The 19,719-nt window shown below is 40.3% G+C and overlaps 1 protein-coding gene across 1 annotated transcript in view; it reads right to left on the bottom strand.

Annotated features, from left to right (window-relative positions):
- The window catches only part of GNA14 (G protein subunit alpha 14), a 219,655-nt gene that overhangs the window by 121,838 nt on the left and 78,098 nt on the right, over positions 1–19,719 (bottom strand). The window lies entirely within an intron of this gene.

The raw sequence follows: 19,719 nt of genomic DNA, 5'->3' as shown, positions 1-19,719 counted from the left end.
TGGGATGCAAGGCTGGTTCAACATATGCAAGCCTATAAACATAATTCACCACATAAACAGAACCAAAGACAAAAAACACATGATTATCTCAATTAATGAAGAGAAGGCCTTTGACAAAATTCAACAGCGCTTTATGCTAAAAATCCTCAATAAACTAGGTATTGACAGAACGTATCTCAAAATAATGAAAGCTATTTAAGACAAACCAACAGCCAATATCATACTGAATGGCAAAAACTGGAAGCATTCCCTTTGAAATCTGGCACTAGACAAGGATGCCCTCTCTCAACACTCCTATTCAATATAGTACTGGAAGTTCTAACCAGAGCAAACAGGCAAGAAAAAGAGATAAAGGATATTCAAACAGGAAAGGAGGAAGTCAAATTATCTCTATTTGCAGACAACATGATTTTATATCTAGAAGACCCCATCATCTCAGCCCAAAATCTCCTGAAACTGATAAGCAACATCAGCAAAGTCTCAGGATACAAAATCAATGTGCAAAAATCACAAGCATTCCTATACTCCAATAAGACTTAAAGAGAGCCAAATCAAGAATGAACTGCCATTCGCAATTGCTACAAAGAGAATAAAATACCTAGGAATAAAACTAACAAAGAACGTGAAGGACCTCTTCAAGGAGAACTACAAACTACTGCTCAACGAAATAAGAGAGGACACAAACAGATGGAGAAACATTCCATGTTCATGGTTAGGAAGAATCAATATCGTGAAAATGGCCATACTGCCAAAAGTAATTTATAGATTCAACGCTATCCCCATCAAGCTACCAATGACCTTCTTCACAGAACTGGAAAAAACCACCTTAAACTTCATATGGAACCAAAAGAGAGCCTGCATAGCTAAGTCAATTCTAAGCAAAAAGAACAAAGCGGGAGGCATCACACTACCAGACTTCAAACTATACTACAAGGCTACAGTATTCAAAACAGCATGGTACTGGTACCAAAACAGAGATATAGACCAATGGAACAGAACAGAGGCCTCAGAGGCAACACAACATGTCTACAACCATCCAGTCTTTGACAAACCTGACAAAAACAAGCAATGGGGAAAGGATTCCCTGTTTAATAAATGGTGTTGGGAACACTGGCTAGCCATGTGCAGAAAGCAGAAACTGGACTCCTTCCTGACACCTTACACTAAAATTAACTCCAGATGGATTAAAGACTTAAACATCAGACCTAATTCCATAAAAACCCTAGAAGAAAACCTAGGCAAAACCATTCAGGACATAGGTGTAGACAAGGACTTCATGACTAAAACACCAAAAGCATTGGCAACAAAAGCCAAAATAGACAAATGGGACCTAATCAAACTCCACAGCTTCTGCACAGCAAAAGAAACCGTCATTAGAGTGAATTGGCAACCAACAGAATGGGAAAAAATTTTTACAATCTACCCATCTGACAAAGAGCTGATATCCAGAATTTACAAAGAACTAAAACAGGTTTACAGAAAAAAAGCAAGCCCATTCAAAAGTTGGTGATTGATATGAACAGACACTTTACAAAAGAAGACATATATGAGGCCAACAAACATATGAAAAAATGCTCATCGTCACTGGGCATTAGACAAATGCAAATCAAAACCACATTGAGATACCATCTCAGGCCAGTTAGAATGGCAATCATTAAAAAATCTGGAGACAACAGATGCTGGAGAGGATGTAGAGAAATAGGAACACTTTTACATTGTTGGTGGGAGTGTAAATTAGTTCAACCATTGTGGAAGACAGTGTGGCAATTCCTTAAGGACCTAGAAATAGATATTCCATTTGACCCAGCAATCCCATTACTGGGTACATATCCAAAGGATTATAAATTGTTCTACTACAAGGACACATGCACACGAATGTTCATTGCAGCACTGTTTACAATAGTAAAGACCTGGAACCAACCCAAATGCCCATCGATGATAGACTGGACAGGGAAAATGTGGTACATATACACCATGGAATATTATGCAGCCATCAAAAATGATGAGTTTGTGTCCTTTGTAGGGACATGGATGAACCTGGAAACCATCATTCTCAGCAAACTCACACAAGAGCAGAAGATCAAACACCGCATGTTCTCACTCATAGGCGGGTGTTGAACAATGAGAACACATGGACACAGGGAGGGGAGCACTACACACTGGGGTCTGTTGGGGGGAAATGGGTGCGGACAGCAGGGGATGGGGAGTTGGATAGAGATAGCATGGGGAGAAATGCCAGATATAGGTGAAGGGGAGGAAGACAGCAAATCACACTGCCATTTGTGTACCTATGCAACAATCTTGCATGTTCTTCACATGTACCCCAAAACCTAAAATGCAATAAAAAAAAAGAAGAAGGTTCATAAGATCACTGTCATCTTGAAGAGACTGACTCATAATTGTTTTACTTTCTTAAAAAGGCAAATTGTAAGCATATTCATTAATGGTTTTAGAATCTTCCATAATTCACTGCTGCTTCTGAAAATTAACATTTTCCTCATCTTGCAGAAACATTCCCCAAGAAATCACAACACCAGAGCCATGGTATGACTTTGGCCTCTCTGCCTTTAAAGGACATTAGAAGTAATCTAACATTAGAGTGGCTAATACAAGAATAAGCCTGAAGTCAGAACTTGTCCTTGCACAGTTAATGATTGTTCAAAAGTTTGGTTTTGCTTATGTTGGAAAAGAAAGAGTAAAGACAAAAAATCACTTAAAGGAAAAGGAAGAAGCTCCAAAAAGAGACAACAGATTTAAAAAATCCTTAAGCCTCAATAAGGCAGGCACAAAGACAAAGACAAAGCAACCATCTTGAAGCACTATAACATTTTGCTGAAACACCAGTAACTACATTACCTAACCCACCTTCCTATCATTCCCTCCTCCACTTCTAAGGTAAATTTAAAACAAATGCTAAAGAAAAGGAGCTACCAGGGTCAAGCTAAGAATGAAAACAGGGGAATTCCAATACTGTAAGTCTTTAAAAATAACAATGCATTCCCATTCACCATGGAAAGCTAAGAAATAATCCTCTTGATTCTGTCAGAATCTGTCAGAATCTGGAATTAGTTTTTTCAGATGGAAATATATATACAAATAGATATACAGTATTTTGTAGCCCACCATGGTGATGAATATATGCAAATTTGCCCTGGAAAGGTCCAGCTTATGAATGCATGGTCAAGGTCACAGCAGGATATTGGACACATAACATCAACATCAACCGCTTAAAACTCAGGCCTTATCATTTTCACCTTTCTTTATCTATCCCTGTAGACCTGCTGACTCCCTGGACAGGGTGTCCAACTCATCCTCACACTGTCCCACATTACTTTTCCTCTAAATTCTCTTAAGTTCCCAGGAAGAAAGTCTCATTCTCTTCTCCCTCTTACTACTATACCTTTACATACCATTAATGTTGCATTTGCCATGATCTTTATATGTCTTCTCATTTGACTATGAGTTCCCAGCAATCAGCAACTATCTTCCCCCTTTTGAACCCCAGAACCTGACAACATAGGCTGTAAGAGTAAATGCTCAAGAAATGTCTGAATAATTTAACAATTATCTAATATACATTTTGGGAGTCCAAGGCAGGTGGATCATCTGAGGTCAGGAGTTTGAGGCTAGCCTGGCCAACATGGTGAAACCCTGTCTCTATTAAAAACGCAACAATTAGCCAGGCATAGTGGCATGCACCTGTAGTCCCAGCTGCTCAGGACTGTTTGAACCCAGGAGGCAGAGGTTGCAGTGAGGCGGGATCGCATCACTGAACTCCAGCCTGGGCAACAGAGCAAGACTCTATCTCAAAAAAAAAGAGAAAATTATCTAATATGTACTCCTTATCTAATCACCACATAGCCTCAGACTTGTTCTTAGCATTTAATTGAGAGACCTCTCCCACGATAAATGAGATATACCCTCCCCTTGTAAGTCTCCTCTCAATGCCCAAATCAACCAGCATGTTTGTACCTACTCAACTTTTTGAGTTCTCATCAAAAGGTCTTCATTATGATGTATTTCTGAAAGAGAGAAATTTCTACAACTGTGAACCAGGGTATGCTTAGAGTCATTCCAATCATCCTTTAGTAGGCATCCATTGATTGCCTAGCTGGACACAACGTAGGCTTGAGCTTACACCCCTGCTGGAAAGGTCAGTTCCCCAGATTTCTTTCCTCTAGGTCAAAAGCCTTTGAGCCCCAAACTCTCCATGCCTAAGACCAAAACATTTGGGTAAGAATTTTTTAGTGTATCTCTTACTGGTAGCCAAAAATATTTGCTTAAATATTTACATTTAATTTCCAAGGGACAACCTAAAGATTCATGACTAGTAATCACCTCCAGCCCCACTCATCAAGGCTTCTATTTGTGGGGAGATGTTTTCAAAAACAGGCTGGATTCCTCTCTCCAGGATGGGTTAAACTAGCTAAGGTGATCGTACCTTCTGGTTACCCAGGGCAGCCTCAGTTTATAACCATTGTCCTGAGGTGATTATTAATAGCTTCTTTTGTATTCTCCAAAGTATCCTGATCTAGACAATAACATATATGGTCATATTGGGCATAATTCCACCTTATTGGGGGTGGGAGAGGCTGTATAGCCTCCCCTAGTATCGCAACTCTAATTCACTTCTGAAATATACATTCCAAAATAAGAAAATCCATAATGAACCAGCTTTTCCTTTTCATACAAATTCTATCTAAAAAATAACTCAGATTTTCAGTAAGAAAATTGTGGGAGTTGGATGTGTTTCTTATATTGGGAGGATGTATTTTTTGCTCTCGATATAAAACCAGCTGAACAACATAACCCAACGGTCTGCTTTGTTACAGAGAGTAGGGGAACGTAAGTGAAAAAGGTCATTTCAACTAAAAAGCAATCTGTAGAGGAGATCGCTATTATCTGTGTTAATTATATCCCCAGTGACCTACTTACAGGAAAAACATCTTTCCACCAAAAGCCTATTTGATGTATCTTCAAAGGCTGTAATTAAACATATAAAAAGAAATTCTGTTGTCATAAGAAAAAAAGAGGTAAAGTGAGCTCTCTCTATTTTTGTTCTATCAATTAGTGGGATACCTTTGCTGTCATAATAACGAAAGTTATTCCTCCAAGGTATAAGAAGGAAAAGAGAAAAATCTGTGGCTTCCTTTTGTTTTACCCAGTGATACAGATATGCCCTGTGGTTTTTTTTTACTGGAATGATGGAAAAGGCGGATGGCACAATAATTATAACAAGGCAGTCCATTTTGGATTTACTTTTTTCTTGGAACTAAAGAAGACTCTATCCTTGCTGGAATCCCAGATTTCTGGCATAGTAGTTAATTGTATGACCTTAAACAAATTACTTAAACCCTTTGACCCTCGGTTTCCTCATCAAGTCAATGAGAAAAATAAATAAATGTAATAAATAAATCAAGTACATGAGTATAATATAAAAGTATAACAAATCGTCATTTGTTGTGAGAATAAAAATCACCTTAGTTGTAGAAAACAGTATTCAAATATTAATTATTATGATAAGTGATAAGGGTGATACCTGTGGAAATGGAGAGGAAGAAGCAAATGCAGTGGTTTGGAAAACTCGATGCATTTGGCAGACAAGGTTAGAAATCGGGAATCATAACCTTCGAGACACCGGTAAACTTGGTGGCATTTCCATTAACAATGGGGAGGTTAGAAAATGGTGCCTGCACCAGTTTCCTGGGCTGCTATACAAAGCACCGCACACCGGACTCTGAAGGAGCCTCTGTGCGGGACTCTGCTCCACACTCCTCTCCCAGCTCCCGGGGGTTGTGGATAATGCTTGGTGTTCCTTGCTTGTGACAGCGTAACTCCAACCTCTGCCTTTGCCCTCACGTGGTCCTCCTTGCTCTTGTGTGTCTGTGTCCAGTTTTCACTCTTCTTAAAGATACCAGCCACAATGAATTCAGGGTCCACTGAAATCCGCTATGACCACAGCCTGACTTGATTACATCTACAGAGACCCTCTTTCCAAATAAGGTCACATTCACAGGTTCCAAATTCATCGCGAGTCGGAGTAGGGGGGACACGGTTCAACCCAGCACGGTGCCTGTTTGGGAGCAGTGATCACAGGCCCAACACTCACTGAAACTGGACATAATAAAGTTTCTTTAGGAGGATTTTTACAGAAATGAAAAGAATAATAGGGATTCCCGCACATTTTCCAAACATAGCAAACTTTTTTAACCTCTAACATGAAAGGGAAAGGGGCTCTTCATTGTTCTCACCTGTCTTACCCACTGTCCAGCTTCAAGCAGCATCTTAAAGAGTTTCTTCTTCTCCCCTCACATTATTTTCTACATGCAGCAACTTCTTTAATACAAGTTGTTTGATGAGGAGTAAATGTGCATAAACAATCATATTATTAAGCTTCTACACCAATGTGGCAGCAACACCTTAATTTCTTCCTCAACGACCCCAGAAGTTTGGACCCAGAGATCCCCTCCCATTTTAATTTGGTAAGTACATGGTTCAACTCTTTACTATTTAATAAGAAAGCCTTTCAATGGGGTATATAGTCCCTACTTCAACCCAAGCCCTTCCACAAGCTATCCCTGGTCCGTATTGTCTGATACCAGATCCATTCACACATTGACAGTAGCTGTTGGAGCCCTGAAAACATTTAAGTTAGCCACCCATGAACTCCATGAATTCTAACACCTTGTGTCCCTGAAGCCAGCCCCCCTTTTCAAGCTAGAGCCATCACTTTACTCTATTTCACCCAAAATTCCCTCACTTGTCACTGATGGGCCAGCCATTTTCCCTTACTATTCAGTTGTTTTGAAACGTTTCTCAGTGCAGCTTTTGTCTCCCCCACAGCTAGATTAAAAATAGCTTTGTATTTTGTATCCTCCCACAACACCTAGCCTGACAATCTGCACAGAACAGACATTCAAATGCTTGCTGGCAGAAAATGAAAGGGCCAGTGACACAATGTCCTACAATGGCTCTCCTATTCTGGGGCTCTTGGCACCACCCTCAGAGTTGGAGAAAGGAGCCCCAACTTTAGAGGACCTCATTTCAGCCCTCTTTCACCTTCTCCCCACCCAAAGGAGCAATGAGGACACAGGGCCAAGGGACCATGCCTATTTGTAGCCCATGTCCTCTCCCCAGCTTCACATCCTCGTTCCAGGCACTTGGGATTCTGGAATTCTCTCCACCCAAATGACCCCAAACCCACTTCTAAGGCTTGCATGGACCCTTCCCAGTCCATCCTCTTGGGGATGCACATGCCTCTGGTGTACATGTCACTAAGTCTGAAGGTGGACAGGGGACAGGTGTTTGTGAGGCGGTGTTGGGAGGGTTGATGAAGCCTGGATGTGCTAGCCGGGGTGCATGTAAAGTCTTTTGCACTGTGGGTGGGAGGGGGCAGAGAGAAGGGAACAGCAGCCAGGGGCTTTCACTGGTAATCCTGCCTGGGCCCTGCTAATGTACCGTGCCACCCTGGGTCAACATGCGCTCAGGGGCTGAAGCAGTAACTATCCATGGCAATATTATCTCATTTCCGACTTTTATCCAGGATATGCTCTTTCAGCCTGGGTATATTTTGGTATAGACCTACTCAGTAAAGAAAGATCTGACTTGGAGTTCTTTGCTAAAAGAATGGTAGATGAAACACAGAGAAAGCCCTCGCCTTCACCCAGGGTTTTTAAGAAGGGAAAGAAACTTTGCAAGCATGTACAACTGGTACATATTATTAGCTAAAGGTGCTAAGATTCCTCTGAGTTAGCCAGAGTTTCTGGACCAGATGTAACACCCAGGACAATTGGGAGCAATGTCATGTGGTCACATACGTATCAATATCCACCCTGAAATACCATCATGGTGCACATCTAGTTTCAAAACACACATATTATCACAAAATATACTCAAGTTAGGCACTACAGCATGAAATCAATTCGACAATACTAATTAAAAGTACATTTAAACTATCTTCAAAGCAGCCGTTAAATCTCACTTTATCTATTCTATATTCCAACCATTGCTTACATATGGAAGTTCAAAGAGAATCAAACGGGAGATGGAAATGAGATGCCCTTGACAAGGCTTTGCTAAGGTCAGGTTGTCCACAGGGGCAATAAAATTAGTCACAGGGTCGAGTATGCAGATTAAAATGGTCACCTTCATATTCACTCTCACACACTGAAATTTAGCTATGCTTGGTCTCAAGATCAGACTTCAGATTTCTCCTTACTGGTCATGCTATTGCGGGCCCAGTTCCTGTTTTAAATTCAGTATGGAAATGAAAATTCAGCTCTGATTTACCTGATCAGGAATATTTTCAGGCAGTCTGTTTGGTCTTCCCCTGCTCCTGCCCCCAAAACATACATTGCTGAATTGTTTTCCATCATAGGTTTAAAGGGAAAAATTTCATCCTTTTTTGGCAGATTAGCTGAAAATTTTCATTATACTTTATACGGAATGTATTGTCTGCAAATCAGCAAGCAATGCAAACCAAGCATCTTTGGCTAGCATGCTTTGACAGTTTGATGTGTTATAAATTGTTTAGCTCTTCTTTTCCTCCTCTCCCTCCTCATCCTTTTTCAAATTTTGAATCTTCAATTTCTACTCATCTACTAATGCTGACAACTCAAACTCTGTCCTGCAGATAAGCAGGGTCTTTAAACTTCCTTTATGTGGTCAAACACTGGCATTAACTCACTCCTGTCCACCCCCATCCACCCCAGTCTGACCCCCTTCTCCCACAAAGTACATCTTGTGGCAGGCACAAAACTAGTTAAGGGACTAGAAAAAGTGGGACCTCATCATACACATGCACAGACACTCAGCAACCCACCCTTCAAGTGACTCCAAATCACTAGGTCATCAAGTTCTGAAGCTGCCTCCTCTTTCCTGGGACCCTTCCCTGCTCCTCAAGTCTGGTTCCAGCCCCTAGGAGGAGATACAGTGAAAAATACTCAGAAAGAATTATTCTCCTACAGGGATCTGAGCAGCATCTTTGGGAAACAAGAAACATTACAAAAAAGAGTTGGGGTCATGCTCTTTGCTTTTTCAAAAAATAATCATTTTCATTCTTTACCTTGGTAGAAATCATCTTCAATGATTTCAGAAGGCCAGTATTTGCAAATACAGCCTTAATATAAAGAAGTTCATCACAAGCAATCAATTGTTCCCAAAAGTTATACAATAAAATTGAATCTATAATATCCAGATTCTGGGGGACTGTTTGCTTTTTTTCTTTTGGTGGGGAGCTCGTGGTGAAAAGTGAAGGACAATGGAGGCTTTGAGAGGCTGAGAGATGAACAAGTCTGAGAAAAGGATTTGGAAATGAAAATAATGTGAGATGAGATGCTCCAAGAATTTTTTGGGTTTTTATAGCTTTGGTTTCGGGAAAGAATGGATTTGCTGATGAGTTTTCCAAACAGAATTGAAAACAGAGTTTTCTTGGTCCTATACTCTGTGGTATGTCCCAAGTTACATCAACTGGTGGATCCTTCTTTTTGTTATGATGTATTATATATAACGACTGCATTCTGCTCTTTTAAGAATTTTAAGAATTTCAAGATTACCTCACCAAGACTGATTACTCTGACATAGTAAAGGAAACAAACGTTACAAAACACCAATACACTCAGCAAGGGGACAGAGGCAACCTCTTCCAGAAGGACCTACCATTGTTGCCTTTGTACATCAGAGAAACAATCAATTTTAATATCGTTATTGTCGTGCTTTAGTTTCTTTTTAATGCCCAAGAATTTTTGGGTTCTTGTAGCCAAATACAATTAGTGCTATTAAGCATCACAACTATCAGATTCTAACTTATTTTCCATCCAGTGTTAAGCAGGGGAAACCATGCCAACCGACAGAACACTGTACTGCAGGCTGCCAGGAGAAAAGTGAGCATAACTCAATGAGGGTTTTCTGAAAACGGCATCTGTTCCATCATCATGACAATACCAACGAGGACCACTCCATTTACCTAGTGATGACGTGACCTGCTGGAAAAAACACACCCCAGGAAAAAAGGCACACCAAAATCCCAAATTAGCCTTCTGGAAGCTATCTATTCTCGTATGTCTCTCAGAGGAGCTTTGTAAATATTGATCATTCATGGAAGGGTGAAATCTCAGTAATTAGCCTTACTGTTTTCCCCCAGCCCAGCTCTTGGATATACCCGGGCTTCTTCCTTAGTACCTCTCCCTAAGACTACGCAAGAGACAGGGAGAGAGTAAGAGAAGGAAGGTTTATGGAGAAACCACGTGTGCCAGGCACTCTACCTACCATCTTCATAAATGGCATCTCAAAGTAGTGCCTGGACTAGATCTTAACCACATGGCAACAAGATCAGACCTATATGGCACATCAAAATAAATCCCAGGTGACTCAAAGATTTATATGCAAAATCTTCAATGATCAGTTTTTTAAAACAGCATCAACAGAAGAGAAAAACAGGGAAAGTACATAAAGGCAATTCACAAGAAGAGAATACAGGTAGGCATACAAAAACTATTTGACTTCACTATCACGTAGTGCAAATGAGTATCATGCCATACCACATTTTGTTTGCAAGACGGGCAAAATTGACAAAAAAATCCAATGTTAATGGGCATATAAGAAAATAGACACCCATTACCGTTTATTCTTGTTTATAGCAAGTATGAAGAATATGATAGCTTGCATCACCATCATTCAAAGTGCGATGTTATGTCATCCAAAAATTCCAATTCTAGGATATATAAACTAAAGAAATCATTGGACAAGTGGCCAAATACCTACGTAATGGGAAAGTAATCACAGTGTAATGCACAATAACAAAAATGAGAAAAAAATAAATGCATAGTGGTAGGAGACAAAATTATTTAGTTATGGTGACTCTCCACAATGGAAATACACGGCCGAGAAAATCAATGCAGATGAATACTGGCATGAATACTGGTACAGTAAACAAGAAAGTAATGAATAAAACTACTTGGCCCGCAGGGAGTAAAGGTTAAGAGGGGCTGCCTGTGCTCAAATTCCAAGTCTGCCGCTTACCTGCTGCCTCACCGTGAACAGGCTCTCAGCTGGCCTCATCTGGGAAATGGGAATGATAATGCAAGCACTCAGCCAGTGCTCAGCCCACAGCAAGCCCTTAATGAGTGTCTCTGTTACTTTCAGATGAAGATGCTTTGGATTACTTGTATACTTGCACACACACACACACACACACATACACACACACACACTTGTAAGTTGGAATTATAGTCACCAAAACTTAATAGTGGTGATCACTGGGTGGTAGGGTACAGTGTTTGGTTTTATTATTTATGCATGTGAAAGTAAACAAAATTCTCTCCCTACTTGGTTATGAGTATGCCATGTCTATTAGTTGTCAAAGTTCAAATTTATGAATTTTTGCTAAATTTTTTTTAAAGTTTTAGTATCAGTTTGACTGTTAGCAAGAGCAGAGATACTGTCTGTTCTGTTTCCTCTCTATTTTCAGTGTGAGGGATTCATATTCTCTTGGCTATTTTGATACTAAAGTCATCCATTTTATATAAATTTAAAAATACTATTAATAATTCATCAAAACAATTTTGGATCCCCAAGATATCTATGTCAAAACATTCTGACAAGACTTTTGGCTGAAAGGTCTGTGTTTATAAAATGAAGAACTGAGCCGCTCTGTATTTCCTTTCTAAATCTTCAGAAAAACATCTCCTGTCTGCTCCAAATTGCTCACAGACATAGAGTTTATTACCCTGTGCTGGAAGCCAAATGGGGATCTCATTTCTACTTTCACAATTAAAGATAAAACCCTGTACTAGAATTGCATGTTTATGTGGCTGACTTTTCTTTTTTAAAATGCAAATGTGAAAGTGATACTTTTCCTCCATCTGACTAGCAAATATTAAAGTCAGATAACAAAACGTTGGTGGATGTGTGGGGAAATAGAAATTTTCATGCATTGCTGTTGGGAACAATAAGTTGGTGCAGATGCTTTGAAGAGAATTTGGAAGTATTTTTTTAAAAATGAAAATGTGTGCATTTTAGATTGGTTATTAGATGATACTATGGAATTACTGTGGTTTTATTAGGCATGATAATGGTATTGTGGTTATATAAGACAATGATTATTATCAGGAAATCAGTGATAGAATATTTAGGAGTAAAGTCTAAAACTTTAAAGGTTCAGTAAAAAATACACATGGCAAGGCACAGTGACTCATGCCTGTAATCCCAGAACTTTGGGAGGCTGAGGGGGGTGGATCACTTGAGTTCAGCAGTTTGAAACCAGCCTGGACAACGTAGCGAAACTTGGTCTCTACCAAAAGTACAAAAAATTAGCTGGGTGTGGTGGCATGGGCTGTTCCCAGCTACTCATGAGGCTAAGGTGGGAGGAACACTTCAGCCTCGGAGGCGGAATGTGCAGTGTGCCAAGACGGCACCACTGCACTCCAAACTGGGTGACAGAGTGAGACCCAATCTCAAAAAACAAACAAACAAACCCTCACATATATGTCTGAGTGTGTGTCTATCTAGAGAAAAAGCATATATGCAAGATTAAATTATTGGATAATTTAGGTAAAAGCCAAGCAGATGATAACTGTGTTCTTTCAACTTCCCTGTAGGTTTAAAAAAATTTCAAAACTGAAGAGTTGGAGAAAAAAGCGGCATGCTTCATGTCCACAAGGCAGCCTGCACAGTGATGTCTACTGCACCATTTGAAACCATGAATAACTGGATATTGCCCAAATGCTCGAACAAAGTGTGTATTTGTTGGAGAAAATATTTTACAGCAATGAAAAGGAGTGCACTGAATCTACAGCATAACAGCATAGATGGGTTTTAGAAAGCAGTGCTGGGTAAAAAATAACGACATGAAAGCAGGTTGCCGAATGAGTCTCACAATATCACTTACTTAAACATTCATTTTAAAGCACACATAAGACAGGGTGCGGTGGCTCATGCCTGTGATCTCAGCACTGTAGCCCCAGCTACTTGGGAGACTGAAACGGGAGAATCACTTGAACTTGGGAGGTGGAGGTGGAGGTTGCAGTGAGCCAAGATCACTCCACTGCACTCCAGTCTGGGCGACAGAGCAAAAATCCAACTCAAAAAATAAAAATAAATAAAGCACACATAAAATGCGTTATTTCACAACTGGATATCTATGAACGATGTGGAGAGTGGATTCAAACACATCACGGCAGATACATGGAGGTAGATGCTAATGGGGTGAGGGTGGGGATCATGAGGGAGAAAGAGGAGCCAGGACAGTTGATATTGATGAAAGCAGTCCACTCCTGAGCACTGGACCTGGAAAAGGCTTTATGTATGAGTTTTCACTTACTGGATCAAATGTTTTAGAGAGGAATAAAATGCATTCATCATAAAACCGAATCATTCCAGGCCACCACCAGGGCATCACAACATGTCTCTATGTGTGAGTTAGCAAGTCCCAGAACCCAGCCTTCCTCTTCCTCACAGCCCAGGCTACTCACAACTATGTACTCAGAGCCCTCACACTCCTAACCCACCCCAGGCCTCTCTAATCAGAAGCTTGCTTGGAAATTGCCTTGTGCCACTCATGAATGTGCCCCCTCCCCCCCTACACACACAGACACACACATCCCAGAGCCCCTTTTCTTCTTAATCATGGTAAACCAGCATGGGGTTAGAGTTAAGGTACAGTTAAGAATGGATCTTTGGCAGGTACAACTTCAGCCGTTTGGGAAGGATGTACTTTCTTTTTGGGAACAACTTCTTTGAGAGCCTCCAGCACTTTAAAGGTAGTAATAACTTTACATTTAGAAGTCATAAGACTTAGTACAAACAGGAAACACATTTATACAAGAAAAGACATTTTTCCATCCCTCTAACCCAGCATAGATTACCATGGTTAAGAAGAAATCATTCTCATCCAGGCAAGGACCCTCTTGCCGCCCTTCATTTTGAAGTGAGCTATGGCCAAAATAAGAATAAACCTGGGGGCCTAAAGGGTACCCCTCCACAGCAGCCTTGTCCCCGGCTGACACCAAGGAGGCATGCAATACATGCATATATGGAACAAATGAATGAATGAATAAGTGAATGAGAAAGCAAGGAGAATGGGAGAAAGAGAAAGGGACAAGAGAGAAAATGGAAAGAAAAAGATTAGGAGAGAGAAGCAGCTGACTCCATGAGACTGCAGTGAATTGCCAGAACCAGACATATCTCCCAGATTTATTATTCCCATGAGCAATTATGGTCCACTGGGAAAGTAGCCAGAACGCAGTGTGCATCAACAATATCACAGTGAAATCAGAGAAGACCACCTTGCTCTTTTTAATGTTTTTATCTTCTAGGGCAAGTAAAGACATTTTGCTGTGCACTCACACTCTAATTACTCAAACAATATTTCATTAAGGACAACATATTGGTTAGCTGGGGATTTACATGGCCCATGCTTTGGAAACTTTCTGGCAGGGGATGAAACTGTCTTTTCAATAACTAACAAAAAAGAATGATAGAAAAACAAGAGAGGGTCTGGATGAATGGTACAAGGAAGAAAGCTAAGGATAAAACTGCTCTACGCCGGTGGAACAAGGGGTGCAGTGGTTAACAGATGATTATTTCACAGGAGAAAATGACACCAAAGAAGGCTAATCTTTAGTGTTCATGACCAGACAATCCCTAATCAAGTATGAAGAGGAAAGACACTTTCTCAAAAAACAGAGGATCATTTACGTAATGTTTTCATATCAGGAATTGATGATCATATTTGTGAAGAGGGAATCTGAGCAGCTCTTAGGGATGATCTTACCCAATCCCCTCATTTTGCCAAAGGGTTCAGAATGGCTAAATGACTTGCCTCAGGCCTCATAGCCATTTAGAACCCCAACCCTGGAAGGACCCCAGCCCCATTTTTACAAAGGACCCTGTCTTTGATGTCTGTCTTGTTTCCCAGCTTTCTGAGGACATGTTTTCAGTTGGAAAATACATTTTAAAAAAGAAAACACATTTTAAGACAATTGAGGATAAATATAGATTGGATAACACATAATATAAATGTTATGGATATTCTTAGGTGTGACAATGTATTTTATGAAGAAGGGTTAACAAAGAAGCAGTAGGGGGTGCCAAGCCTTGAAGTCTGCACTTTCACAGTGTCCAGCAAAACAGAACAGATAGATTAGAGAGATACACAGGTAGGTAGGTAGGCAGGCAGGTAGGTGTGTAGGTAGGTAAATAGATAAGCAAACAAATATGGCAAAACACTGACAATTACTGAGTTTAGATGGCAGAGAAGGGAAGTTCATTATACGATTGCTTCAGACCTTTAAAGATTTTTCATAAGAATGAGAGAATATAGATACATTTTTGAAAATCACTCTTTTAAAGCATTTCAAAGTTTGAGTAGTAGTCTTAGTCTTAGATCTGTACCCAGCTGCTCAGACACCCCATATGACACAGCTAAGCCAGCCTTCCAAAGGAGGGAGATTTATGGGGCTCCTGGATTATACATGTAAACCCAATGATAGCAAAATCATTTCTAGAAAATGTGTCTCGGTAATGGTAGAAACCAGATGAGGCTCTCCATTAGGTATAGATGAAGACACCTTGGACCCAGGTGTCACTGTGTGCAATTCCTCTCATAAAAAACTCGGATGGGGTAGAGACTGTGGCCTGCTTTCTGCATAAAGTTGGAAAAAGCCTCTGAAAAAGTAATACAGACAATAAAGCACAATGAGGCTAAATATTTGGGTCTTCTCCATTGTTGGCTGGCTTTGTTTTTTCTCTTCCCTTTGAGGCTGATTTAAAGCCTGTTGCTCTCACCACTTTTACATAAACCAGAGGACCTATCTCTTACCTGTGACACTACAAATTTCTTATTACTTTTAAGAAATGCCTCTTGCTTCTTGATTCTCATCAATTAACTGTTCACAGTCCAACTGCTCAGAATGGAGTCCAGCTTCCCAGAGGCATCTCCTTGGAGCTCTATATCTTTGACAACCAGCACTGCTCCTGGGAGGGTTTTGGCTGGGAAGCAGCTCTTTGTGCTTGCCAAACATGGTGAAGCTCAGATAGTAAAGGTGTAAGTGAGATAAAGGGCTGGCGGAGCTGGAGACAAAGGACAGGGCATTCCTTCTGGGCCAGAAGACACACAAAAGAAGGGCCGGGGGTCTACATGCTGACATTTTGATGGGGGAGATGAAGAGCGTGCACTCCAGAAGAAGGGCACAGCTTACCACGGGGCATGCAGAAAAGAAAGTGCTTGTCACAGAGTGATGGCAAGCATGTACGTGCAAATATGTGCAATCTGGTGTTAATGGAAGATTTTCTTTAGATCTGAGCTTGGTAAAGTGAAAGAAGTGGTTAGTCCAACAAAAACAATTTCCTTGGCCATTTCTTCCCTTCAGGCTTATTTAAAAAGAAAGCACCAGTTGAGAAACAACCTCATCTATGTGTGTTTCCCTCTCCAAATTACCTAATGAATAGTGCCACATGAACAAATGGTCCTTCCATCCCCTTTCTTTGGGGGCACAGTCACAGTTTAATAGGTGTTTTTTTTTTTTTTTTTGAGATGGAGTTTTGCTCTTGTTACCCAGGCTGGAGTGCAATGGCGCGATCTCGGCTCACCGCAACCTCCGCCTCCTGGGTTCAAGCAATTCTCCTGCCGCAGCCTCCCGAGTAGCTGGGACTACAGGCATGCACCACCATGCCCAGCTAATTTTTGTATTTTTAGTAGAGACGGGGTTTCACCATGTTGATCAGGATGGTCTCGATCTCTTGACCTCGTGATCCACCCGTCTTGGCCTCCCAATAATAGGTTTACATTTTCAGGCTCAGCGTTTAAACTGTTGAACTAAACCTACAGATAGAAAATACTTTGATCAGGTGGTGGCGAGTATACCCTTGTTATGCAACAAACGCTGTTGGCTTTAGACCAGAAGTTGATTCTCAAAACATTAGGTATGTAATCCTCACCCGTGGCTACCCATGAAAATTACCCAGAGGGCTTTTTAAAAATGATGTGATGCCAGGACTTGCCCCTAGAAATTTCCATGGTTATTCAATTATTCAGGATTGAGAATTACTGGCAAAGGGCTATAAATTTTTCACACTTTAGTTTTTTTTTTTAAACTCTGTAAATTTAAGTAACAATGAGTCATACTATATTTAAGGAAAATATATAAGTTAAAGCTTATACTTAGGCAAAATCAATTACTTAATAGTTTAATTTTTTTTTCTTCCCAGTTTTTTTTTTTTTTTTTTTTTTTTCTGAGATGGGGTCTCACTCTGTCACCAAGGCTGGAGTACAGTGGCATGATCTCGGCTCACTGCAACCTCCACCTCCCAGGCTCAAGTGATTCTCCCACCTCAGCCTCCCAAGTAGCTGGGACCATAGGCGCCCAACACCATGCATGGCTAATTATGTTTTTGTTTTGTTTTGGTTTTGGTTTTGTTTGTAGAGACGGGGTTTTCCCATGTTGCCCAAACTTGTCTTGAACTCCTGAATTCAAACAGTTTGCCCACCTTGGCCTCCCAAAATGCTGGGATGACAGGCATGAGTTACTGTGCCTAGCTTCCTCCCCAGTCGTAAAGGGAGGATGTTTTAACTTTTCTCATCAATTTTATACAGGATAACATCACCATACCCTGGTTCCAACAGCTACTCCAACAATGGATTCAACTAATTTCCTTTCTGTCTTGAGTAGCCAAAGCACAAAACTTTGCAGAAAGACAATGCCTAAATGCCTCATCTTATGCCTTAATTGAGGAGTTACTAATTTTCTATTTTCCCCAATTTAAGAGAATGGTGGAAAAAATAAAGAGAGTCCTTTATGCTTTCACCCAAACAGAAGCCTTCTTAACTTGTTTGGAAAGAATAGGCCCATTCCTCCTGACTTCCTAGGCTTCACTTTTCTAGCTGACACCTAGGTAAATGAAAATGTAGACCACGTAAGACCCTCTTCAGACAACTCTCTTGGCCATAATCATAATTCTCAAATGTTTGAACAGTCCCAGTGTTTTCAATACAAACACTAACTTAGGGCTTTTATATAGGGGATTGAATCAGGCCTCACAATTAAGGTGTCACCAGGTACCTGTTAAAACGCATGACATTGTCCCCTCTAGACCTCTACAGCCTCTACAGGCTGAGCCAGGCAATGAGGATGGGGTATGGCTAAGTTTATCTATCATGCCTGGTTTTATCCATCCCATCCTGTGGGTCAAAATACCTTCCCAAGCCAGTCAAACTAATTTGTTCCCTCGAATGAACAAATCCATCTTTAGAGGCCAAATAAAGGATAATATATCTTTTTTTAAAAAAAGAGTGAGAATCAGAAAAGCCACTATAAAATGCTATGCAAGTGATGTCAGTATTTCATAGTTTCATTGTTTTTATCCATTAACAGATGACTAGATAAGGACAATGTGGTATATACATATGATAGAATTTTATCCTGCCTTAAAAATGAAGGAAATTCTCACAGATGCTACAGTATGGATGAACCTTGAAAATATCAGCTAAGTGAAATAAACCAGACGCAAAAGGGCCCCAACACTGTAAATGTACTTGATGCCACTGAATTATATACTTAAAAATGGCTAAGAGGGTACATTTTGTTATGTTAGTGCAAAACCTAGGAAGCTAGAAATTGATGACATTTCCTTCAGCTGACTAATTACTACAACAACACACAAAAACTCTGTTTCCTCTTTTCCTGGCTGTCTAGTTTCTACCAGTCAAACAGGGTCTTAAAAACAGTCTTTCTTTCTCAGGAAATCTCTCCTCTTCTGCTTTACTCCACCTTCTCCCTTTCTGGGGATAAAGCCCAAACAATTTACCACTGATTTTATTTGAAGTGTCAAAGCCTAAAAGGAAAATCATAGGTTCACAACAGGGGATTAAGAAAATTCAGGAATCACTTCCACACAACTCAACAGTGGATACTCAGATGGGTAGCATGAATGTCTTTGTACTACGGGCCTGAAGATATACTAGCCCTTCTCTGCTGTAAATTATTTGAGTAGGCAAGGCATATAATCATCCGTGATTTAAATAAAGTTAGGAAGTAGTGTATGATCACGTTTGAGCAGAACACATCAGTGCTATCGGCTCAACAATGGAACCTGCTATGGAAAGTCTGGGGAGAAAGAAAGAATAGAGTCTGCATTGTCTTGACAGGGATGGAACAGCTAATGTAGACGAGGAATGAGGATTGAGAGCAAGGAGGGTATCTGAAGAACACTTACAGGGACAGAACCCCCAAAAATGATCAAGTATGGGGCAGGGAAGGGGCATGGAGGAGAGCCACTAAACTAGAGTAGGAGATTTATTCTAGAAGTAGAAAGTAACATGAAAATGGGCAGCTGATCCAGTCATCTACGTGGTGAAGAGGAAGTGATTTCGATGATTGAAAAAGGGTCTACTCATATGTGGTAAAAGTCCCATGGGCTGGAAAGCACCTATTCATTACTGAATTTTGCTGGAAAATTTACCATATAAAAATTTAATACTTGTTTCATACTTGATTTAGCTTATATTTTCAACCTTCTTTATATTATAACCTAAAAGTTTGAACATGTAAGATCAAATAACTTTGTTTAAAAATTTGTTTTATTTTTTCAAAATGAAATTTCAATTTAGTCATCCTCTACCCTGATCCCTAGTATTTACTATGAAATGCTGGGTCCCAATTCAAGCCAACTCACCATAAGTGGCCTTTTCCCGGAATAGATTATCTTCAAATCATGGGGCCTCCT

This window comes from Sapajus apella, unplaced genomic scaffold (genome assembly GCF_009761245.1).
Source record: "Sapajus apella isolate SASKATOON/1434 unplaced genomic scaffold, GSC_monkey_1.0 scaffold24, whole genome shotgun sequence".
Lineage (NCBI taxonomy): Eukaryota > Metazoa > Chordata > Mammalia > Primates > Cebidae > Sapajus > Sapajus apella.
Note: the sequence above shows the minus strand (reverse complement) of the source record. Positions and strands in the feature narration are given on the sequence as shown.